This window comes from Oncorhynchus masou, chromosome 13, assembly GCF_036934945.1.
Source record: "Oncorhynchus masou masou isolate Uvic2021 chromosome 13, UVic_Omas_1.1, whole genome shotgun sequence".
Lineage (NCBI taxonomy): Eukaryota > Metazoa > Chordata > Actinopteri > Salmoniformes > Salmonidae > Oncorhynchus > Oncorhynchus masou.
The window spans coordinates 92,212,233-92,230,049 of record NC_088224.1 but is presented as its reverse complement, the minus strand read 5'-3'; the positions used below and the strand labels follow the sequence as shown (position 1 = coordinate 92,230,049).

The window sequence follows — 17,817 nt, the reverse complement described above, 5'->3', positions numbered from 1 at the left end:
GCTGCATGATAAACAGAGTCCAGTCTCTGTTAGACAGAGGAGGCTGTATGATAAACAGAGTCCAGTCTCTGTAAGACAGAGGAGGCTGCTTGATAAACAGAGTCCAGTCTCTGTAAGACAGAGGAGGCTGCTTGATAAACAGAGTCCAGTCTCTGTTAGACAGAGGAGGCTGTATGATAAACAGAGGAGGCTGCATGATAAACAGAGTCCAGTCTCTGTTAGACAGAGGAGGCTGCTTGATAAACAGAGTCCAGTCTCTGTTAGACAGAGGAGGCTGCTTGATAAACAGAGTCCAGTCTCTGTTAGACAGAGGAGGCTGCATGATAAACAGAGTCCAGGCTCTGTTAGACAGAGGAGGCTGCATGATAAACAGAGTCCAGTCTCCTGTGAGACAGAGGAGGCTGCATGATAAACAGAGTCCAGGCTCTGTTAGACAGAGGAGGCTGCATGATAAACAGAGTCCAGGCTCTGTTAGACAGAGGAGGCTGCATGATAAACAGAGTCCAGTCTCTGTTAGACAGAGGAGGCTGCATGATAAACAGAGTCCAGTCTCTGTTAGACAGAGGAGGCAGCATGATAAACAGAGTCCAGTCTCTGTTAGACAGAGGAGGCTGTGTGATAAACAGAGTCCAGTCTCTGTCAGACAGAGGAGGCAGCATGATAAACAGAGTCCAGTCTCTGTCAGACAGAGGAGGCTGCATGATAAACAGAGTCCAGTCTCTGTAAGACAGAGGAGACTGCATGATAAACAGAGTCCAGTCTCTGTTAGACAGAGGAGGCTGCATGATAAACAGAGTCCAGGCTCTGTTAGACAGAGGAGGCTGCATGATAAACAGAGTCCAGTCTCTGTTAGACAGAGGAGGCTGCATGATAAACAGAGTCCAGTCTCTGTTAGACAGAGGAGGCTGCATGATAAACAGAGTCCAGTCTCTGTTAGACAGAGGAGGCTGCATGATAAACAGAGACCAGTCTCTGTTAGACAGAGGAGGCTGCATGATAAACAGAGTCCAGTCTCTGTTAGACAGAGGAGGCAGCATGATAAACAGAGTCCAGTCTCTGTTAGACAGAGGAGGCTGTATGATAAACAGAGTCCAGTCTCTGTAAGACAGAGGAGGCTGTATGATAAACAGAGTCCAGTCTCTGTAAGACAGAGGAGGCTGCATGATAAACAGAGTCCAGTCTCTGTTAGACAGAGGAGGCTGTATGATAAACAGAGTCCAGTCTATTTTAGACAGAGGAGGCAGCATGATAAACAGAGTCCAGTCTCTGTTAGACAGAGGAGGCTGCATGATAAACAGAGTCCAGTCTCTGTAAGACAGAGGAGGCTGTATGATAAACAGAGTCCAGTCTATTTTAGACAGAGGAGGCTGCATGACAAACAGAGTCCAGTCTCTGTAAGACAGAGGAGGCTGTATGATAAACAGAGTCCAGTCTCTGTTAGACAGAGGAGGCTGCATGATAAACAGAGTCCAGTCTCTGTTAGACAGAGGAGGCTGCATGATAAACAGAGTCCAGTCTATTTTAGACAGAGGAGGCTGTATGATAAACAGAGTCCAGTCTCTGTTAGACAGTGGAGGCTGTATGATAAACAGAGTCCAGTCTCTGTTAGACAGAGGAGGCTGCATGATAAACAGAGTCCAGTCTCTGTTAGACAGAGGAGGCAGCATGATAAACAGAGTCCAGTCTCTGTTAGACAGAGGAGGCTGCATGATAAACAGAGTCCAGTCTCTGTTAGACAGAGGAGGCTGTATGATAAACAGAGTCCAGTCTCTGTTAGACAGAGGAGGCTGTATGATAAACAGAGTCCAGTCTCTGTTAGACAGAGGAGGCTGCATGATAAACAGAGTCTCTGTTAGACAGAGGAGGCTGCATGATAAACAGAGTCCAGTCTCTGTTAGACAGAGGAGGCAGCATGATAAACAGAGTCCAGTCTCTGTCAGACAGAGGAGGCTGCATGATAAACAGAGTCCAGTCTCTGTTAGACAGAGGAGGCTGCATGATAAACAGAGTCTCTGTTAGACAGAGGAGGCAGCATGATAAACAGAGTCCAGTCTCTGTTAGACAGAGGAGGCAGCATGATAAACAGAGTCCAGTCTCTGTTAGACAGAGGAGGCTGCATGATAAACAGAGTCCAGTCTCTGTTAGACAGAGGAGGCTGCATGATAAACAGAGTCCAGTCTCTGTTAGACAGAGGAGGCAGCATGATAAACAGAGTCCAGTCTCTGTTAGACAGAGGAGGCTGTATGATAAACAGAGTCTCTGTCAGACAGAGGAGGCTGTATGATAAACAGAGTCCAGTCTCTGTTAGACAGAGGAGGCAGCATGATAAACAGAGTCCAGTCTCTGTTAGACAGAGGAGGCTGTATGATAAACAGAGTCTCTGTCAGACAGAGGAGGCTGTATGATAAACAGAGTCTCTGTCAGACAGAGGAGGCTGTATGATAAACAGAGTCCAGTCTCTGTTAGACAGAGGAGGCTGTATGATAAACAGAGTCCAGTCTCTGTAAGACAGAGGAGGCTGTATGATAAACAGAGTCCAGTCTCTGTTAGACAGAGGAGGCTGCATGATAAACAGAGTCCAGTCTCTGTTAGACAGAGGAGGCTGCATGATAAACAGAGTCCAGTCTCTGTTAGACAGAGGAGGCTGTATGATAAACAGAGTCCAGTCTCTGTTAGACAGAGGAGGCTGTATGATAAACAGAGTCCAGTCTCTGTTAGACAGAGGAGGCTGCATGATAAACAGAGTCCAGTCTCTGTAAGACAGAGGAGGCTGTATGATAAACAGAGTCTCTGTTAGACAGAGGAGGCTGCATGATAAACAGAGTCCAGTCTCTGTCAGACAGAGGAGGCTGCATGATAAACAGAGTCTCTGTAAGACAGAGGAGGCTGTATGATAAACAGAGTCCAGTCTCTGTTAGACAGAGGAGGCTGTATGATAAACAGAGTCCAGTCTCTGTTAGACAGAGGAGGCTGTATGATAAACAGAGTCTCTGTTAGACAGAGGAGGCTGTATGATAAACAGAGTCCAGTCTCTGTAAGACAGAGGAGGCTGCATGATAAACAGAGTCTCTGTTAGACAGAGGAGGCTGTATGATAAACAGAGTCCAGTCTCTGTAAGACAGAGGAGGCTGCATGATAAACAGAGTCCAGTCTCTGTTAGACAGAGGAGGCTGCATGATAAAGAGAGTCCAGTCTCTGTAAGACAGAGGAGGCTGTATGATAAACAGAGGAGGCTGTATGATAAACAGAGACCAGTCTCTGTTAGACAGAGGAGGCTGCATGATAAACAGAGTCCAGTCTCTGTTAGACAGAGGAGGCAGCATGATAAACAGAGTCCAGTCTCTGTTAGACAGAGGAGGCTGCATGATAAACAGAGTCCAGTCTCTGTTAGACAGAGGAGGCAGCATGATAAACAGAGTCCAGTCTCTGTTAGACAGAGGAGGCTGTATGATAAACAGAGTCTCTGTCAGACAGAGGAGGCTGTATGATAAACAGAGTCCAGTCTCTGTTAGACAGAGGAGGCAGCATGATAAACAGAGTCCAGTCTCTGTTAGACAGAGGAGGCTGTATGATAAACAGAGTCTCTGTCAGACAGAGGAGGCTGTATGATAAACAGAGAGTCTCTGTCAGACAGAGGAGGCTGTATGATAAACAGAGTCCAGTCTCTGTTAGACAGAGGAGGCTGTATGATAAACAGAGTCCAGTCTCTGTAAGACAGAGGAGGCTGTATGATAAACAGAGTCCAGTCTCTGTTAGACAGAGGAGGCTGCATGATAAACAGAGTCCAGTCTCTGTTAGACAGAGGAGGCTGCATGATAAACAGAGTCCAGTCTCTGTTAGACAGAGGAGGCTGTATGATAAACAGAGTCCAGTCTCTGTTAGACAGAGGAGGCTGTATGATAAACAGAGTCCAGTCTCTGTTAGACAGAGGAGGCTGCATGATAAACAGAGTCCAGTCTCTGTAAGACAGAGGAGGCTGTATGATAAACAGAGTCTCTGTTAGACAGAGGAGGCTGCATGATAAACAGAGTAAACAGATGTAAACAGTCTCTGTAAGACAGAGGAGGCTGTATGATAAACAGAGTCCAGTCTCTGTTAGACAGAGGAGGCTGTATGATAAACAGAGTCCAGTCTCTGTTAGACAGAGGAGGCTGTATGATAAACAGAAGTCCACTGTAAGACAGAGAGCATGATAAACAGAGTCTCTGTTAGACAGAGGAGGCTATGATAAACAGAGTCCAGTCTCTGTAAGACAGAGGAGGCTGCATGATAAACAGAGTCCAGTCTCTGTAGACAGAGGAGGCTGCATGATAAACAGAGTCCAGTCTCTGTAAGACAGAGGAGGCTGTATGATAAACAGAGTCCAGTCTCTGTTAGACAGAGGAGGCTGCATGATAAACAGAGTCCAGTCTCTGTAAGACAGAGGAGGCTGCATGATAAACTGTATGATAAAGAGTCCAGTCTCTGTAAGACAGAGGAGGCTGTATGATAAACAGAGTCCAGTCTCTGTTAGACAGAGGAGGAGGCTGCATGATAAACAGAGTCTCTGTTAGACAGAGGAGGCTGCATGATAAACAGAGTCCAGTCTCTGTTAGACAGAGGAGGCTGCATGATAAACAGAGTCCAGTCTCTGTTAGACAGAGGAGGCTGCATGATAAACAGAGTCCAGTCTCTGTTAGACAGAGGAGGCTGTATGATAAACAGAGTCTCTGTTAGACCAGTCAGAGTCCAGTCTCTGTAAGACAGAGGAGGCAGCATGATAAACAGAGTCCAGTCTCTGTTAGACAGAGGAGGCTGTATGATAAACAGAGTCCAGTCTCTGTTAGACAGAGGAGGCTGCATGATAAACAGAGTCCAGTCTCTGTTAGACAGAGGAGGCTGTATGATAAACAGAGTCCAGTCTATTTTAGACAGAGGAGGCTGCATGACAAACAGAGTCCAGTCTCTGTAAGACAGAGGAGGCTGTATGATAAACAGAGTCCAGTCTCTGTTAGACAGAGGAGGCTGTATGATAAACAGAGTCCAGTCTATTTTAGACAGAGGAGGCAGCATCCATATACAACAAGTCACCGTGATCAATAACAGAGAGAAACGTGGCCTGAACAACCTTCTTCCATAAGAGGGAAGCCTTATTATGAAAATAAAACAACAATTTCAATTGAAGCTTTGTCACAAGATTATCCACATGAACTTTAAAGGACAACTTGTCATCCAACCACATACCTTTGTAGGATGACACTTGTTCAATAAGCCATCAGATGTGACAATGCTAACCTTCTCTGGCAGAGTTCTAGCTCTGGTAAAAGGTCATGAACTTAGTTGTTTCTACATCCAAGACCAGTTCGAGACCATAAAGGGAGGCCTGCAGTGACTGAAAAGCAGTCTGCAGCTCTTCAACAGCCTGAACCAGAGAAGGAGCACATGAATATACAACTATATCATCTGCATATAGATGGAAATTTGCTGGTTGCATCCCGTTTCCCAAATCATTGAGAACAACACAGGAGCTAAAATGGAACCCTGGGGCACACCTCTATTAATCTCGAGACAGCTAGACTTGTGATTGTCAGTATATAACACATTGTGTTCTGTCAGAAAGATTAGTTCCTAAACCAATTTACTGCTCCTTCACTGAGACCAATGTTACTGAGTCTAGCTAGCAACAATTCATGGTCAACTGAATCAAAGGCATTTGATAAATCCACAAACAGAGTAGCACAATGTTGCCTTTTTAATCAAGTGCATTAATGATGTCATGTGCCACTGCCATAGCTGCAGTTGTGGTGCTGTGCCCCGATCTAAAGCCAGACCTGACCGTGCTGCTGCTCCAGTTTCAACTGTTCTGCCTTATTATTATTTGACCATGCTGGTCATTTATGAACATTTGAACATCTTGGCCATGTTCTGTTATAATCTCCACCCGGCACAGCCAGAAGAGGACTGGCCACCCCACATAGCCTGGTTCCTCTCTAGGTTTCTTCCTAGGTTTTGGCCTTTCTAGGGAGTTTTTCCTAGCCACCGTGCTTCTACACCTGCATTGCTTGCTGTTTGGGGTTTTAGGCTGGGTTTCTGTACAGCACTTTGAGATATCAGCTGATGTGCGAAGGGCTTTATAAATACATTTGATTTGATTTGACTAAACCTCGCTCAGTATATTCTTTTCAATTCGGAAGTGTTTTAACTGTGAGTTCACTAGGCATTCATAGACTTTGGCCAGGATAGGGAGTTTAGAGATAGGACGATAGTTCTTAGCGTCTGAGGGATCTCCACCCTTTAGCAGTGGGAGGACATAAGCTGATTTCCAAATGCTGGGTATGGAATTGATCAAGAGACTCAAGTTGAAAATGTGAGCCACAGGTTCAGTGATAATACCAGCTGCTATCTTTAAGAGGTAGGGGGTCCAGGTTGTCTGGACCTGCAGACATGTTAGTGTCCATTGCCTTTAGTGCTTTATGGACATCAGTATAAGAAACAGGCTCAAAGTTAAAATGGTTCACATGAGGGCCTATATCATAGTTGACTGTAACAGAGCTGACATTAGAGGCCTGGGCCCCACCATTATCAACAACTGAACCAGCAGATATGAAGTGCTTGTTAAAAACTCCTACAGTATGGGCTCTATCCTTCACTTCATTAGCATCCATCATTAAATGGTCAGGAAGGCCAGAGGAGACATTAGAACCTGACACTGATTTGATTGGCTTCCAGAACATGGTAGGGTTGTTTAGGTTCTCTGTGGCTGCATTTAAATAGTCATCTGATTTGGACTTCCTGATCAACTCTGTGCATTTGTTTCTTAGCGCGCTGAAGGAGGCCCAGTCAACAGGAGCATTTGTATGTCTAGCTTGATCCCAATAGATATTTCTGTTTCTAATTCATTCTGCCAAGTTATCTGAAAACCAGGCATTGGTTCCTTCCACTGATTGTACATTTCTTCACAGCTTATCACAAATGGACACACATTTCACATAAAAATAGTCCCAGGCAGTGTCAACATCGGGAATCAGATTTTGTCTCTTTTATGGTACAGATCATGTAAGAACGCTTGTTCATCAAACTGTCTAAAATGTCTTTTAAAAATATAACGGGGTTTGGTTTTGGTCATTTATTTTATATCTATCACAAGCGTTTGCACAGCGATCACTGACGTCATTACGGAATATCCCAGTCGATGTGTATTTGTGAGGGGTATTCGTTAGTATAATGTCCAATAGTGTTAATTTGTTTGGTGCGCTGGGATTCGGTCTTTTAGGCACATTAATTAATAGAGCGAGATTCAGAGAGTCAAACAATTCTTTAAGAAGAGTCAAATACAGATGTAAGTATGTCCCAGGTCAAATCTCCTAAAAGAACGAATTCGGTCTGTAGCAGCCGAGGGCGGTCTGTAGCAGCCGAGGGCGGTCTGTAGAAGCCGAGGGCGGTCTGTAGAAGCCGAGGGCGGTCTGTAGAAGCCGAGGGCGGTCTGTAGCAACCGAGGGCGGTCTGTAGCAGACGAGGGCGGTCTGTAGCAGACGAGGGCGGTCTGTAGCAACCGAGGGCGGTCTGTAGCAGACGAGGGCGGTCTGTAGCAACCGAGGGCGGTCTGTAGAAGCCGAGGGCGGTCTGTAGCAGCCGAGAGCGGTCTGTAGCAGCTGACTACAGTGATGTGGGAGTCCTTATATATGTTCACTTTAACCGCAAGCAATTCAAAAGAGAATTTCAGAGGAGAATTTCAGAGGTGAATTTCAGAGGTGAATTTCAGAGGTGTTAAACTCGGATTTCACATAAATTGCAACCCCTCCTCCTTTACTCATCCGATCCGTTCTAAAAACTGTGTACCAATCAATAGAAATCCAGTAATTTGACAGATATTTTCTTTAGTCAAATTTCTGATAAAACCAACAAGTCTGCATTTTGTCATTTTTGGCCCATATTTTAATCATGTCTATTTTTGGAAATAGATTTCTGACATTAACATGCAAGAGGGAGACTGAGATATAAAAAAATAATGGTTGTTATATTCAGAATCCACCTTCACATAAAAGTATTTTCTCATTAAAACATAACTCTTAAAACTCTGATCTCAAGGATCACACATACAAACGGACAGACTGATTGGCTACCAGCTCTACAGCAGTCTTGAAAACTGTTTACTGCCCCTCCCATAAGATAGAATTTGTAGATAATTGTCCCTCTTTCTGGGACTCACCCACAAACATGACCAAGCCTGGCCTGCTGAGGAGTGACGGACTCCATCCTAGCTGGAGGGGTGCTCTCATCTTATTTATCAACGTAGAGCCCTGTCTAACTCCACAATGTGATAGCGTGCAGGTCAGGCAGCAGGCTGTTTGCCATCCTGCCAGCTTAGTGGAGTCTGCCACTAGCACAGTCAACGTAGTCAGCTCAGCTATCCCCATTGACACTGTGCCTCGATCTAGGTTGGGTAAATCTAAACATGGCGGTGTTCCCCTGAGTAATCTCACTGGAATAAAGACCTCCTCAATCCCTGTCATTTTTTAAAGAGACTGTGATAATACCTCACAACTCAAAATGGATCTTAACCTTGATGTTATTGGCCTGACTGAAACATGGCTAAAGCCTGAAGAATACTGAGTTGAAAGAGGCCTCTCCAATGAGACACTCAAGTTTTTAAAATCCTGTATCTCTTGACACATTCATGGCCTCTAAACCTTCCAGCTGCCTACTAGACCCTATTCCAACTAAACTACTGAAAGAGCTGCTTCCTGTGCTTGGCCATCCTATGTTGAACATAATAAACGTCTCCCTATCCTCCGGATCTGTACCAAACTCACTAAAAGTGGCAGTAGTAAAGCCTATTGTGAAAAAGCCGAACCTTGACCCAGATTTTTTTTTTTTTTTTAACTATCGGCCTATATCGAATCTCCCATTCCTCTACAAACATTTTAGAAAAAGCTGTTGCATGGCAACTCACTGCCTTCCTGAAGACAAATAATGCATACGAAATGCTCCAGTCTGGTTTCAGACCCCATCAGTACTGAGACTGCACTGGTGAAGGTGGTAATTAATGGCATCAGACCGAGACCTTTTAATGGCATCAGACCGAGGCTCTGCATCTGTCCTCCTAGACCTTAGTGCCGCCTTTGACACCATCGATCACCACATTACTTTGGAGAGATTGGAAACCCTAATTGGTCTACATGGACAACTTATTGCCTAGTTTACACGGACAACTTCTTGCCTAGTTTACACGGACAACTTCTTGCCTAGTTTAGATCTTACCTGTCAGAAAGATATCAGTTTGTCTCTGTGGATGATTTGTCCTCTGACTAATCCATTTTAAGTTTTGGAGTTCCTCAAGGTTCCGTTTTAGGACCACTATTGTTTTTACAATATATTCTACTTCTTGGTGATGTTATTCAGAAACACAATATCAACATTCAATGCTATGCGGACGACACACAGCTGTATATTTCGATGAAACACGGTGAAGCCTCAAAATTGCCCTCCCTGGAAGCCTGTGTTTCAGACATAAGGAAATGGATGACAGCAAACATTTGACTCTTAATTTCGGAAAAAAACAGATATGTTAGTTCTAGGTCCCAAGAAACAAAGAGATCTGCTGTTTGATCTGACACATGGTTGTACAGTTGTCTCAAATAAAACTGTGAAGGACCCTGGCGTTACTCTGGACCCTGAACTCTCTTTTGACAAACTTATCAAGAATACTTCAAGGGCAGCTTTTATACATCTCCGTAACATTGCAAAAAATCTGAAATTTTTTTTTGTCCAAAATTGATGCAGAAAAACTCATCCATGCTTTTGTCACTTCTAGATTAGACTGCAATGCTCTAATTCTTCGGCTACCCACTCTGGCCATGTATTTAGTGCTTTCTCTATCTGGCTCGTTCCCCTCTCCACTGGGATTCTCTGCCTCTGACCATATTACGTGGGCTGAGACACTGGCTTGCAAATGCTCCTCCATGCCGTCCCTAGGAGTGGTGCATCACGTCGTGCCAGGATTTTTTCGCTATACTTGACTTGAGTGGGCCGAGTCACTGAGGTGACCTTCCTGTCCAGTTTTGCACCCACTCGGGCTTGTGCGGTGGAGGAAATCTTTGTGGGCTATACATAGCCTTGTTTCAGGGTAGTACGTTGTTGGTCTGCTGATATCCCTCAAGTGGTGTGGGGCCTGTGCTTTGGCAAAGTTAGTATATCCTACCTGGTTGGCCCTGTCAGAGGGTATCGTCAGACGGGGCCACTGTGTGTGTGTCCGTCTCAGCATATGCTGCAATAGTCTATGAGCCAGGGTCAGTCTGCCCTATCTGGTGAAATTCCGTCCGTCTGTGTGTCTCTCTCAAACCATCTGTGTGAACACTGTCACATTCACTCTGTGTGTATAATATCAGTTGTCAGTAACACAACTGTGAGAATCTCTGTGTCTGTGTGTCCAAAGAAATGTGTCTGTGTGTCTCTCTGGTCGAAGAGTTTGAGAATTAGTGATGGTCTGTGTGATCTCTCTATTCTGTGTCTCTCTCTCTCTCTGTGTCTCTCTCTCTCTCTGTCTCTCTCTCTCTCTCTCTCTCTCTCTCTCTCTCTCTCTCTCTCTCTCTCTCTCTCTCTCTCTCTCTCTCTCTCTCTCTCTCTCTCTCTCTCTCTCTCTCTCTCTCTCTCTCTCTCTCTCTCTCTCTCTCTCTCTCTCTCTCTCTCTCTCTCTCTCTCAGGACCTCTCTCTCTGTGTTCACCTGGTCATGCTGCTGATCCAGTTTCTGCTGTTTTGCTTGTGGCTATGGAACCCTGACCTTGTTGTTTTCGACCCTCTCTCTCTACCGCACCTACTGTCTCGACCTCTGAATGCTTGAACTGTCTCGATTGCTGAATGATTATTATTTGACCCTGCTGGTCATCTATGAACGTTTGAACACCCTGAAGAATGATCGGGCCTTAATGGTCATGTACTGTTTTAATCTCCACCCGGGACAACCAGAAGAGGACTGGTCACACCACCAGAGCCTATTTCTTCCTAGGTTCCTGCCTTTATAGAGTTTTTCATAGCCACCGTTTTTCTACATCTTCTTTGCCTGCTGTTTGGGGTTTTAGGCTGGGTTTCTGTACAGCACTTTGAGACATCTCCTGATGTAAAAATGGCTTTATAAATAAATGTGATATGATTTGATCAAGAGTGTCTGTCCTTCTGTCTGTCCTTCTGTCCGTCCGTCTGTCTTCTTGTCTGTCTTCCTGTCTGTCCGTCCATCTGTCTGTCCGTTTGTCTGTCCGTCTTCCTGTCCGTCCGTCTGTCTGTCCGTCTTCCTGTCCGTCCGTCTATCCGTCTGTCCGTCTGTCTTCCTGTCTGTCCGTCTGTCTGTCTTCCTGTCTGTCCATCCATCTTTCTGTCCGTCTGTCCGTCCGTTCGTCTTCCTGTCCGTCCATCTGTCCGTCTTCCTGTCCGTCCGTCTGTCCGTCTTCCTGTCCGTCCGTCTGTCCGTCTTCCTGTCCGTCCGTCTGTCCGTCTTCCTGTCCGTCCGTCCGTCGGTCCGTCTTCCAGTCTGTCCTGTCTGTCTGTCCTGTCTGTCCGTCTTCCTGTCTGTCCGTCTCTCCATCTTTCTGTCCGTCTGTCTGTCCGTCTGTCTGTCCGTCCGTCTGTTCGTCTTCCTGTCCGTCCGTCTGTCCGTCTTCCTGTCCGTCCGTCTGTCCGTCCGGTCTGTCCTGTCTGTCCGTCTGTCTTCCGGTCTGATCAAATACAAATCTTAGAATCAACTACCAGAAGGGAACTCCTACGGTAGATACACCTATAGCCCATCTCTTGGCAGTTGTACCGTAGACTACTTTATCACTGACCTCAACCCAGACTCTCTCAAAGCGTTCACAGTCAGCCCACTGACACCCCTATCAGATCACAGAAAAATCACAGTCTACTTGAACAGAGCAAAACTCAATGAGTCATCAAAACCAAAGGAACTGAATAATATTAAGAAATGCTATAGATGGAAGGGAAGTAGTGTAAAAACCAAAAAAACAATTAGGCAACAACAAATTCAACCCTAATTAGACAACTTCCTGGAAAAAAAATGTTTCACTGTAATAGTGAAGGTGTAAACTTGGCAGTAGAAAAACCTAAATAGTATATTTAACCTCTCAGCTTCCCTATCAAATCTAAACATTTTGAGCAAAAAACGTAAGAACATTAACAAAAATGACAAATGGTTTGATGAAAAATGCATAAAAATCAGGAAACCTATCCAACTAAAAACATGAGCCTACGCCTTCAGATTCTAGTAGGGTAAGGCCGGGTGCTGCAGACTGTTTTAGTGCTTGTCACGCCCTGACCATAGAGAGCCTTTTTTATTCTCTATTTTGGTTAGGTCGGGATGTGACTAGGGGGGGGGGTTATTCCTATCCAGGTTGTTTAGTTCTATGTTGGACTGGTATGGTTCCCAATCAGAGGCAGCTGTTTGTCTCTGATTGGGGATCATATTTAGGCAGCCATTTCCCCACTGTTTTGTGGGATCTTGTTTTGAGGTAGTGCATGTGGCACCGCTGAAGTCACGGTTTGTTGTATGTTTCTTTTTGTTGTTGTTTGTAAGTATCACTTAATAAATTGTGGAACTCAGAGCACGCTGCGCCTTGGTCCGTCTCTCCACACAACCGTGACAAGTGCCCTCACCAAATCATTGATACATATGTTGAAGAGGGTGGGGCTTAAGCTGCATCCCTGTCTCACCCCACGGCCCTGTGGAAAAAAATGTGATTGTCTTTTTGCCAATTTTAACGTCACAATTGTTATTTGTGTACATGAATTTTGGAATGTTGCATGTTTTTCCCCCAACACAGTTTTCCATTCATTCATCCATTCATTCAGCAGACCCTCATGCCAAATTGAGTCAAAACAGCATGAGAAGACTTTGCCTCTCTCTCTCCCTGAAGAGCTATGGGCACAAGCCATGGATTCTTTGTGTCTCTCTCATTCTCTGATCAGGCCTAGATTAGTAATGCCTTGTAATGTTTATTCATGCTTTGTAACTTAAGCTTCATGCCTTGTATGTGAATCCATTAATTTTACTATGTGATTAAATATCTGCCTTTGATAGACAGTTCTTATTCTTTTGTTGATAGCCAATTCCTATAACTCAACGATAGTCTCTTGCATGTTGCTAAATCCATCTACAGTTGAAGTCGGAAGTTTACATACACCTTAGCCAAATACATTTAAACTCAGTTTTTCACAATTCCTGACATTTAATCCTAGTAAACATTCCCTGTCTTAGGTCAGTTAGGATCACCACTTTATTTTAAGAATGTGAAATGTCAGAATAATAGTAAAGTGATTTATTTCAGATTTCATTTCTTTCATCACATTCCCAGTGGGTCAGAAGTTTACATAAACTCAACTAGTATTTGGTAGCATTGCTTTTAAATTGTTTAACTTGGGTCAAACGTTTCAGGAAGCCTTCCACAAGCTTCCCACATTAAGATGGGTGAATGTTGGCCCATTCCTCCTGACAGAGCTGGTGGAACTGAGTCAAGTTTGTAGGCCTCCTTGCTCACACACACTTTTTCAGTTCTGCCCACAAATGTTTTATAGGACTTAGGTCAGGGCTTTGTGATGACCACTCCAATACCTTGACTTTGTTGTCCTCAAGCCATTTTGCCAAAACTTTGGAAGTATGCTTGGGGTCATTGTCCATTTGGAAGACCAATTTGCGACCAAGCTTTAACTCCCTGACTGATGCCTTGAGATGTTGCTTCAATATATCCACATAATTTTCCTCTCTCATGAAGCCATCTATTTTGTGAAGTGCACCAGTCACTCCTGCAGCAAAGCACCCCCACAACATGATGCTTCCACCCCTGTGTTTCATGGTTGGGATGGTGTTTTTTGGCTTGCAAACCTCTCCTCTGTCCTCCAAACATAATTATGGTCATTATGACCAGACAGTTCTATTTTTGTTTCATCAGACCAGAGGAAATTTTCCTAAAAAGTACCATCTTTGTCCCCATGTGCAGTTGCAAACTGTAGTCCGGCTTATTTATGGCGGTTTTGGAGCTGTGGCTTATTCCTTGCTGAGCGGCATTTCAGGTTATGTCGATATAGGACTCGTTTTACTGTGGGTATACAGATGCTTTTGTAGCTGTTTCCTCGAGCATCTTCACAAGGTCCTTTGCTGTTGTTCTGGATTTGATTTGCACTTTTCACACCAAAGTACGTTCATCTCCAAGAGACAGAATGTGTCTCCTTCCTGAGGGGTATGACGACTGCGTGGTCCCATGGTGTTTATACTTGCATACTATTGCTGGTACAGATGAATGTGGTATCTTCAGGCATTTGGAAATTGCTCCCAAGGATGAACCAGATTTGTGGAGGTCTACAAATGTTTTTCTGAGGTCTTGGCTGATTTCTTTTGATTTCCGCATGATGTCAAGCAAAGAGGCACTGAGTTTGAAGGTAGGCCTTGAAATACATCCACAGGTACACCTCCAATTGACTCAAATGATGTCAATTAGCATATCAGAAGCTTCTAAAGCCATGACATCATTTTCTGGAATTTTCCAAGCTGTTTAAAGACACAATCAACTTAGTGTATGTAAACTTCTGACCCACTGGAATTGTGATACAGTGAATTATAAGTGAAATAATCTGTCTGTAAACAATTGTTGGAAAGAATTATGTGTGTCATGTACAAAGTAGATGTCCTAACCAACTCGCCAAAACTATAGTTTGTTAACAAGAAATGTGTGGATTGGTTGAAAAACGAGTTTTAATGACTCCAACCTAAGTGTATGTAAACTAGTTTTAATGACTCCAACCTAAGTGTATGTAAACTAGTTTTAATGACTCCAACCTAAGTGTATGTAAACTAGTTTTAATGACTCCAACCTAAGTGTATGTAAACTAGTTTTAATGACTCCAACCTAAGTGTGTAAACTAGTTTTAATGACTCCAACCTAAGTGTATGTAAACTTCCAACAAGGAACTGTATATGTAATCAGATAAACAAATGTAATAGGCTAGTTAGTTGCTTAGTCTTATTACAGGTCGCATTTGAGGTAAACACAGTATAATAGATGTAATGTAAATGTTATGTTTGTGCGCATCAGATCGTACACAGATCATATATTAGCATAATGCTAATTTTCTAATAAACAACTTGGTTGGGTTCATTCGAGTGACTGATTGATTGTACATGGGAGGAATTCTCACAATCACTGTATAAGCAATTTGGCAGTATGCCCAGAACATTGCTCTGGGAACTAAAATTAGTATCTCAGTTTCAAGGTCTCAGCTTTGAGAGAAGAAGCCTCGTGAGCTATCGGTCAGTCACATGCAGAAACCAACGTTAATAATGAACAATGTAAATCATGCCTATATAACTTGTCCGTGTAGCTGTACATAAGAGAACTGAAGGCATCGCCCCGGGGGAGCTTCTGACCGACTTGTACTGTGTGTGCAGTGTTTGTTGTAACCCCTCCAGTTAACTGATAGTAAAGAGTGATTCATGTTATACTGACTTCAGGTTTCGCTGGTGTTACATTTCCACCACATAAACATTTTAACCAATATTACTGCACTACACACCTCCATGTAGTGTACTACTGACAGGTAACACATCTTCAGTCATTGTCAAACACATGCAAGGCATGATTTCCTCCATTGTGAAAAACAATTAAGAACTTAATGACACACACACACACACCCCACACCTTTGGTAGGATCTGGTCTTAACTCCATTCTCTCTAGACCGCCAGTGATTAAATAAGATGAAGGCAGTGAGATGTGAAAGAATGGATGAAGGAGTGTGAAAAGAAAGGAAAGAGGCATGAAGGGAGGTGAGAACAAATAGATTGAAGGATCAAGTGAGCAGGGAAAATAATTGATTGGATTTATATAAAGCACTTTTCTACCAACTGAGGGACTTTTACATAGTAGAAGGGGAAACTCACCTCATCCACCACCAATGTCCAACCATTTTGTGCCAGAATGCTCACCACTCATCAGCTATCAGGTGGAGAGTGATATATGCCAATTAGGAGGATGCGTCGGTGGCCATTGTGGAATGGGGCCAGGTTGGGAATTTAGCCACAACACTAGGGTTAACAGCCGTACTCTTATTTTTTTTTTAAATGACCACAGAGAGTCAGGATACCAGTTTAACATCCCATGGCACCCTATGCAGGGCAATGTCCCCAATCACTGCCCTGGGATTGCCTTAGACCAGAGGAAAGAGTGCCCCCTACTGGACTTCCAACACAATCTCCAGCAGCATCTGGTCTCCCATCCAGAGATCAGCCAGGACCAACCCCCCCCAAGCCAGCAGTGGGATGCAGGGGGATGACATAAGGGGATGAAAGAGGATGGGAAAGAGGAGGAGTGAGGGATGAGGGGAGGTGGGATGAGAGGGAACGATCAAGTGAGGCGGGAAAGAGGAGGGAGTGAGGAATGAGGGGAGGTGGGCAAGAGAAGGGAGTGAGGGATTAGGGGAGGTGGGATAGAGGAGGGAGTGAGGAATGGGAGAGGGGAGTGAGGGTAGGGGGAGGTGGGAGAGGAGGGAGTGAGGGATGAGGGGAGGTGGGAAAGAGAAGGGAGGAGTGAGTGAGAGGGGATAGAGGGTTGAAGGGAGGTGGGATGAAGGTGGGAGGAGAGGAGGGATGAGGGATGAGGGGAGGGATGAGGGGAAAGAGAAGGGAGTGAGGGATGAGGTGGGGGGAGGTGGGTAAGAGAAGGGAGATGAGGGATTAGATGAGGGGAGGTGGGATAGAGGGGAGGGAGTGAGGGGATGAGGGGAGGGGAGGTGGGACAGAAAAGGGAGTGAGTGATGAGGGGAGGTGGGAAGAGGGGATAGAGGGATGAGGGGAGGTGGGAAAGAGGAGGGAGTGGGAAAGAGGGATGAGGGAGGGGAGGTGGGTAAGGGATGAGGGAGGTGGGAAAGAAGGGAGTGAGGGATGAGGGGATGAGAAGGGAGGGGTGGGTAAGAGAAGGGGGAGTGAGTGAGGGGTGATGAGGGGAGGTGGGAAAAAGAGGAAGGAGTGAGGGTTGAGGGGAGGTGGGAAGGGATGAGGGGGGAAATGAGGATGGAGAGGAGGGAGGGATGAGGGGAGGTGGGAGGGGAAGAGAAGGGAGGGATGAGGGGGGAGTGATGAGGGGGAGGATGAGGGGGGTGGGAAAGAGGGGAAGGGAGAGGGATGAGGGGAGGTGGGAAAGAGGAGGGATGATGAGGGGAGGTGGGAAAGAGGAGGGAGTGAGTGATGAGGGGAGGTGGGAAAGAGAAGGGAGTGAGTGATGAGGGGAGGTGGGAAAGAGGAGGGAGTGAGGGATTAGGGGAGGTGGGAAAGAGGAGGGAGTGAGGGAGAGGAGGAAATGAGGGACGTGGGAAAGAGGAGGGAGTGAGGGATGAGGGGAGATGGGTGGGAATGAGGGGGAGGTGGGGATAGAGGGATGAGGGGAGGTGGGAAAGAGGAGGGAGTGAGGGTTGAGGGGAGGTGGGAAAGAGGAGGGAGTGAGGGATGAGGGGAGGTGGGAAAGAGAAGGGAGTGAGTGATGAGGGGAGGTGGGAAGAGGGGATAGAGGGATGAGGGGAGGTGGGAAAGAGGAGGGAGTGAGGGATGAGGGGAGGTGGGAAAGAGGAAGGGAGTGAGTGATGAGGGGAGGTGGGTAAGAGAAGGGAGTGAGTGATGAGGGGAGGTGGGAAAGAGGAGGGAGTGAGTGAGGGATGAGGGGAGGTGGGAAAGAGAGGAGGGAGTGAGTGATGAGGGGAGGTGGGTAAGAGAAGGGAGTGAGTGATGAGGGAGTGAGGGGGGAGGGGTGAGGGATGAGGGGAAGGAAGTGAGGGATGAGGGGGAGGGTTGAGGGGAGTGGGAAAGAGA

General features: G+C 45.5%; 1 protein-coding gene across 1 annotated transcript in view; it reads right to left on the bottom strand.

Moving 5' to 3' along the window:
• The window catches only part of LOC135553228 (glutamate receptor ionotropic, kainate 1), a 195,201-nt gene that overhangs the window by 89,266 nt on the left and 88,118 nt on the right, over positions 1–17,817 (bottom strand). The gene's annotated exons all lie outside the window — the stretch shown is intronic.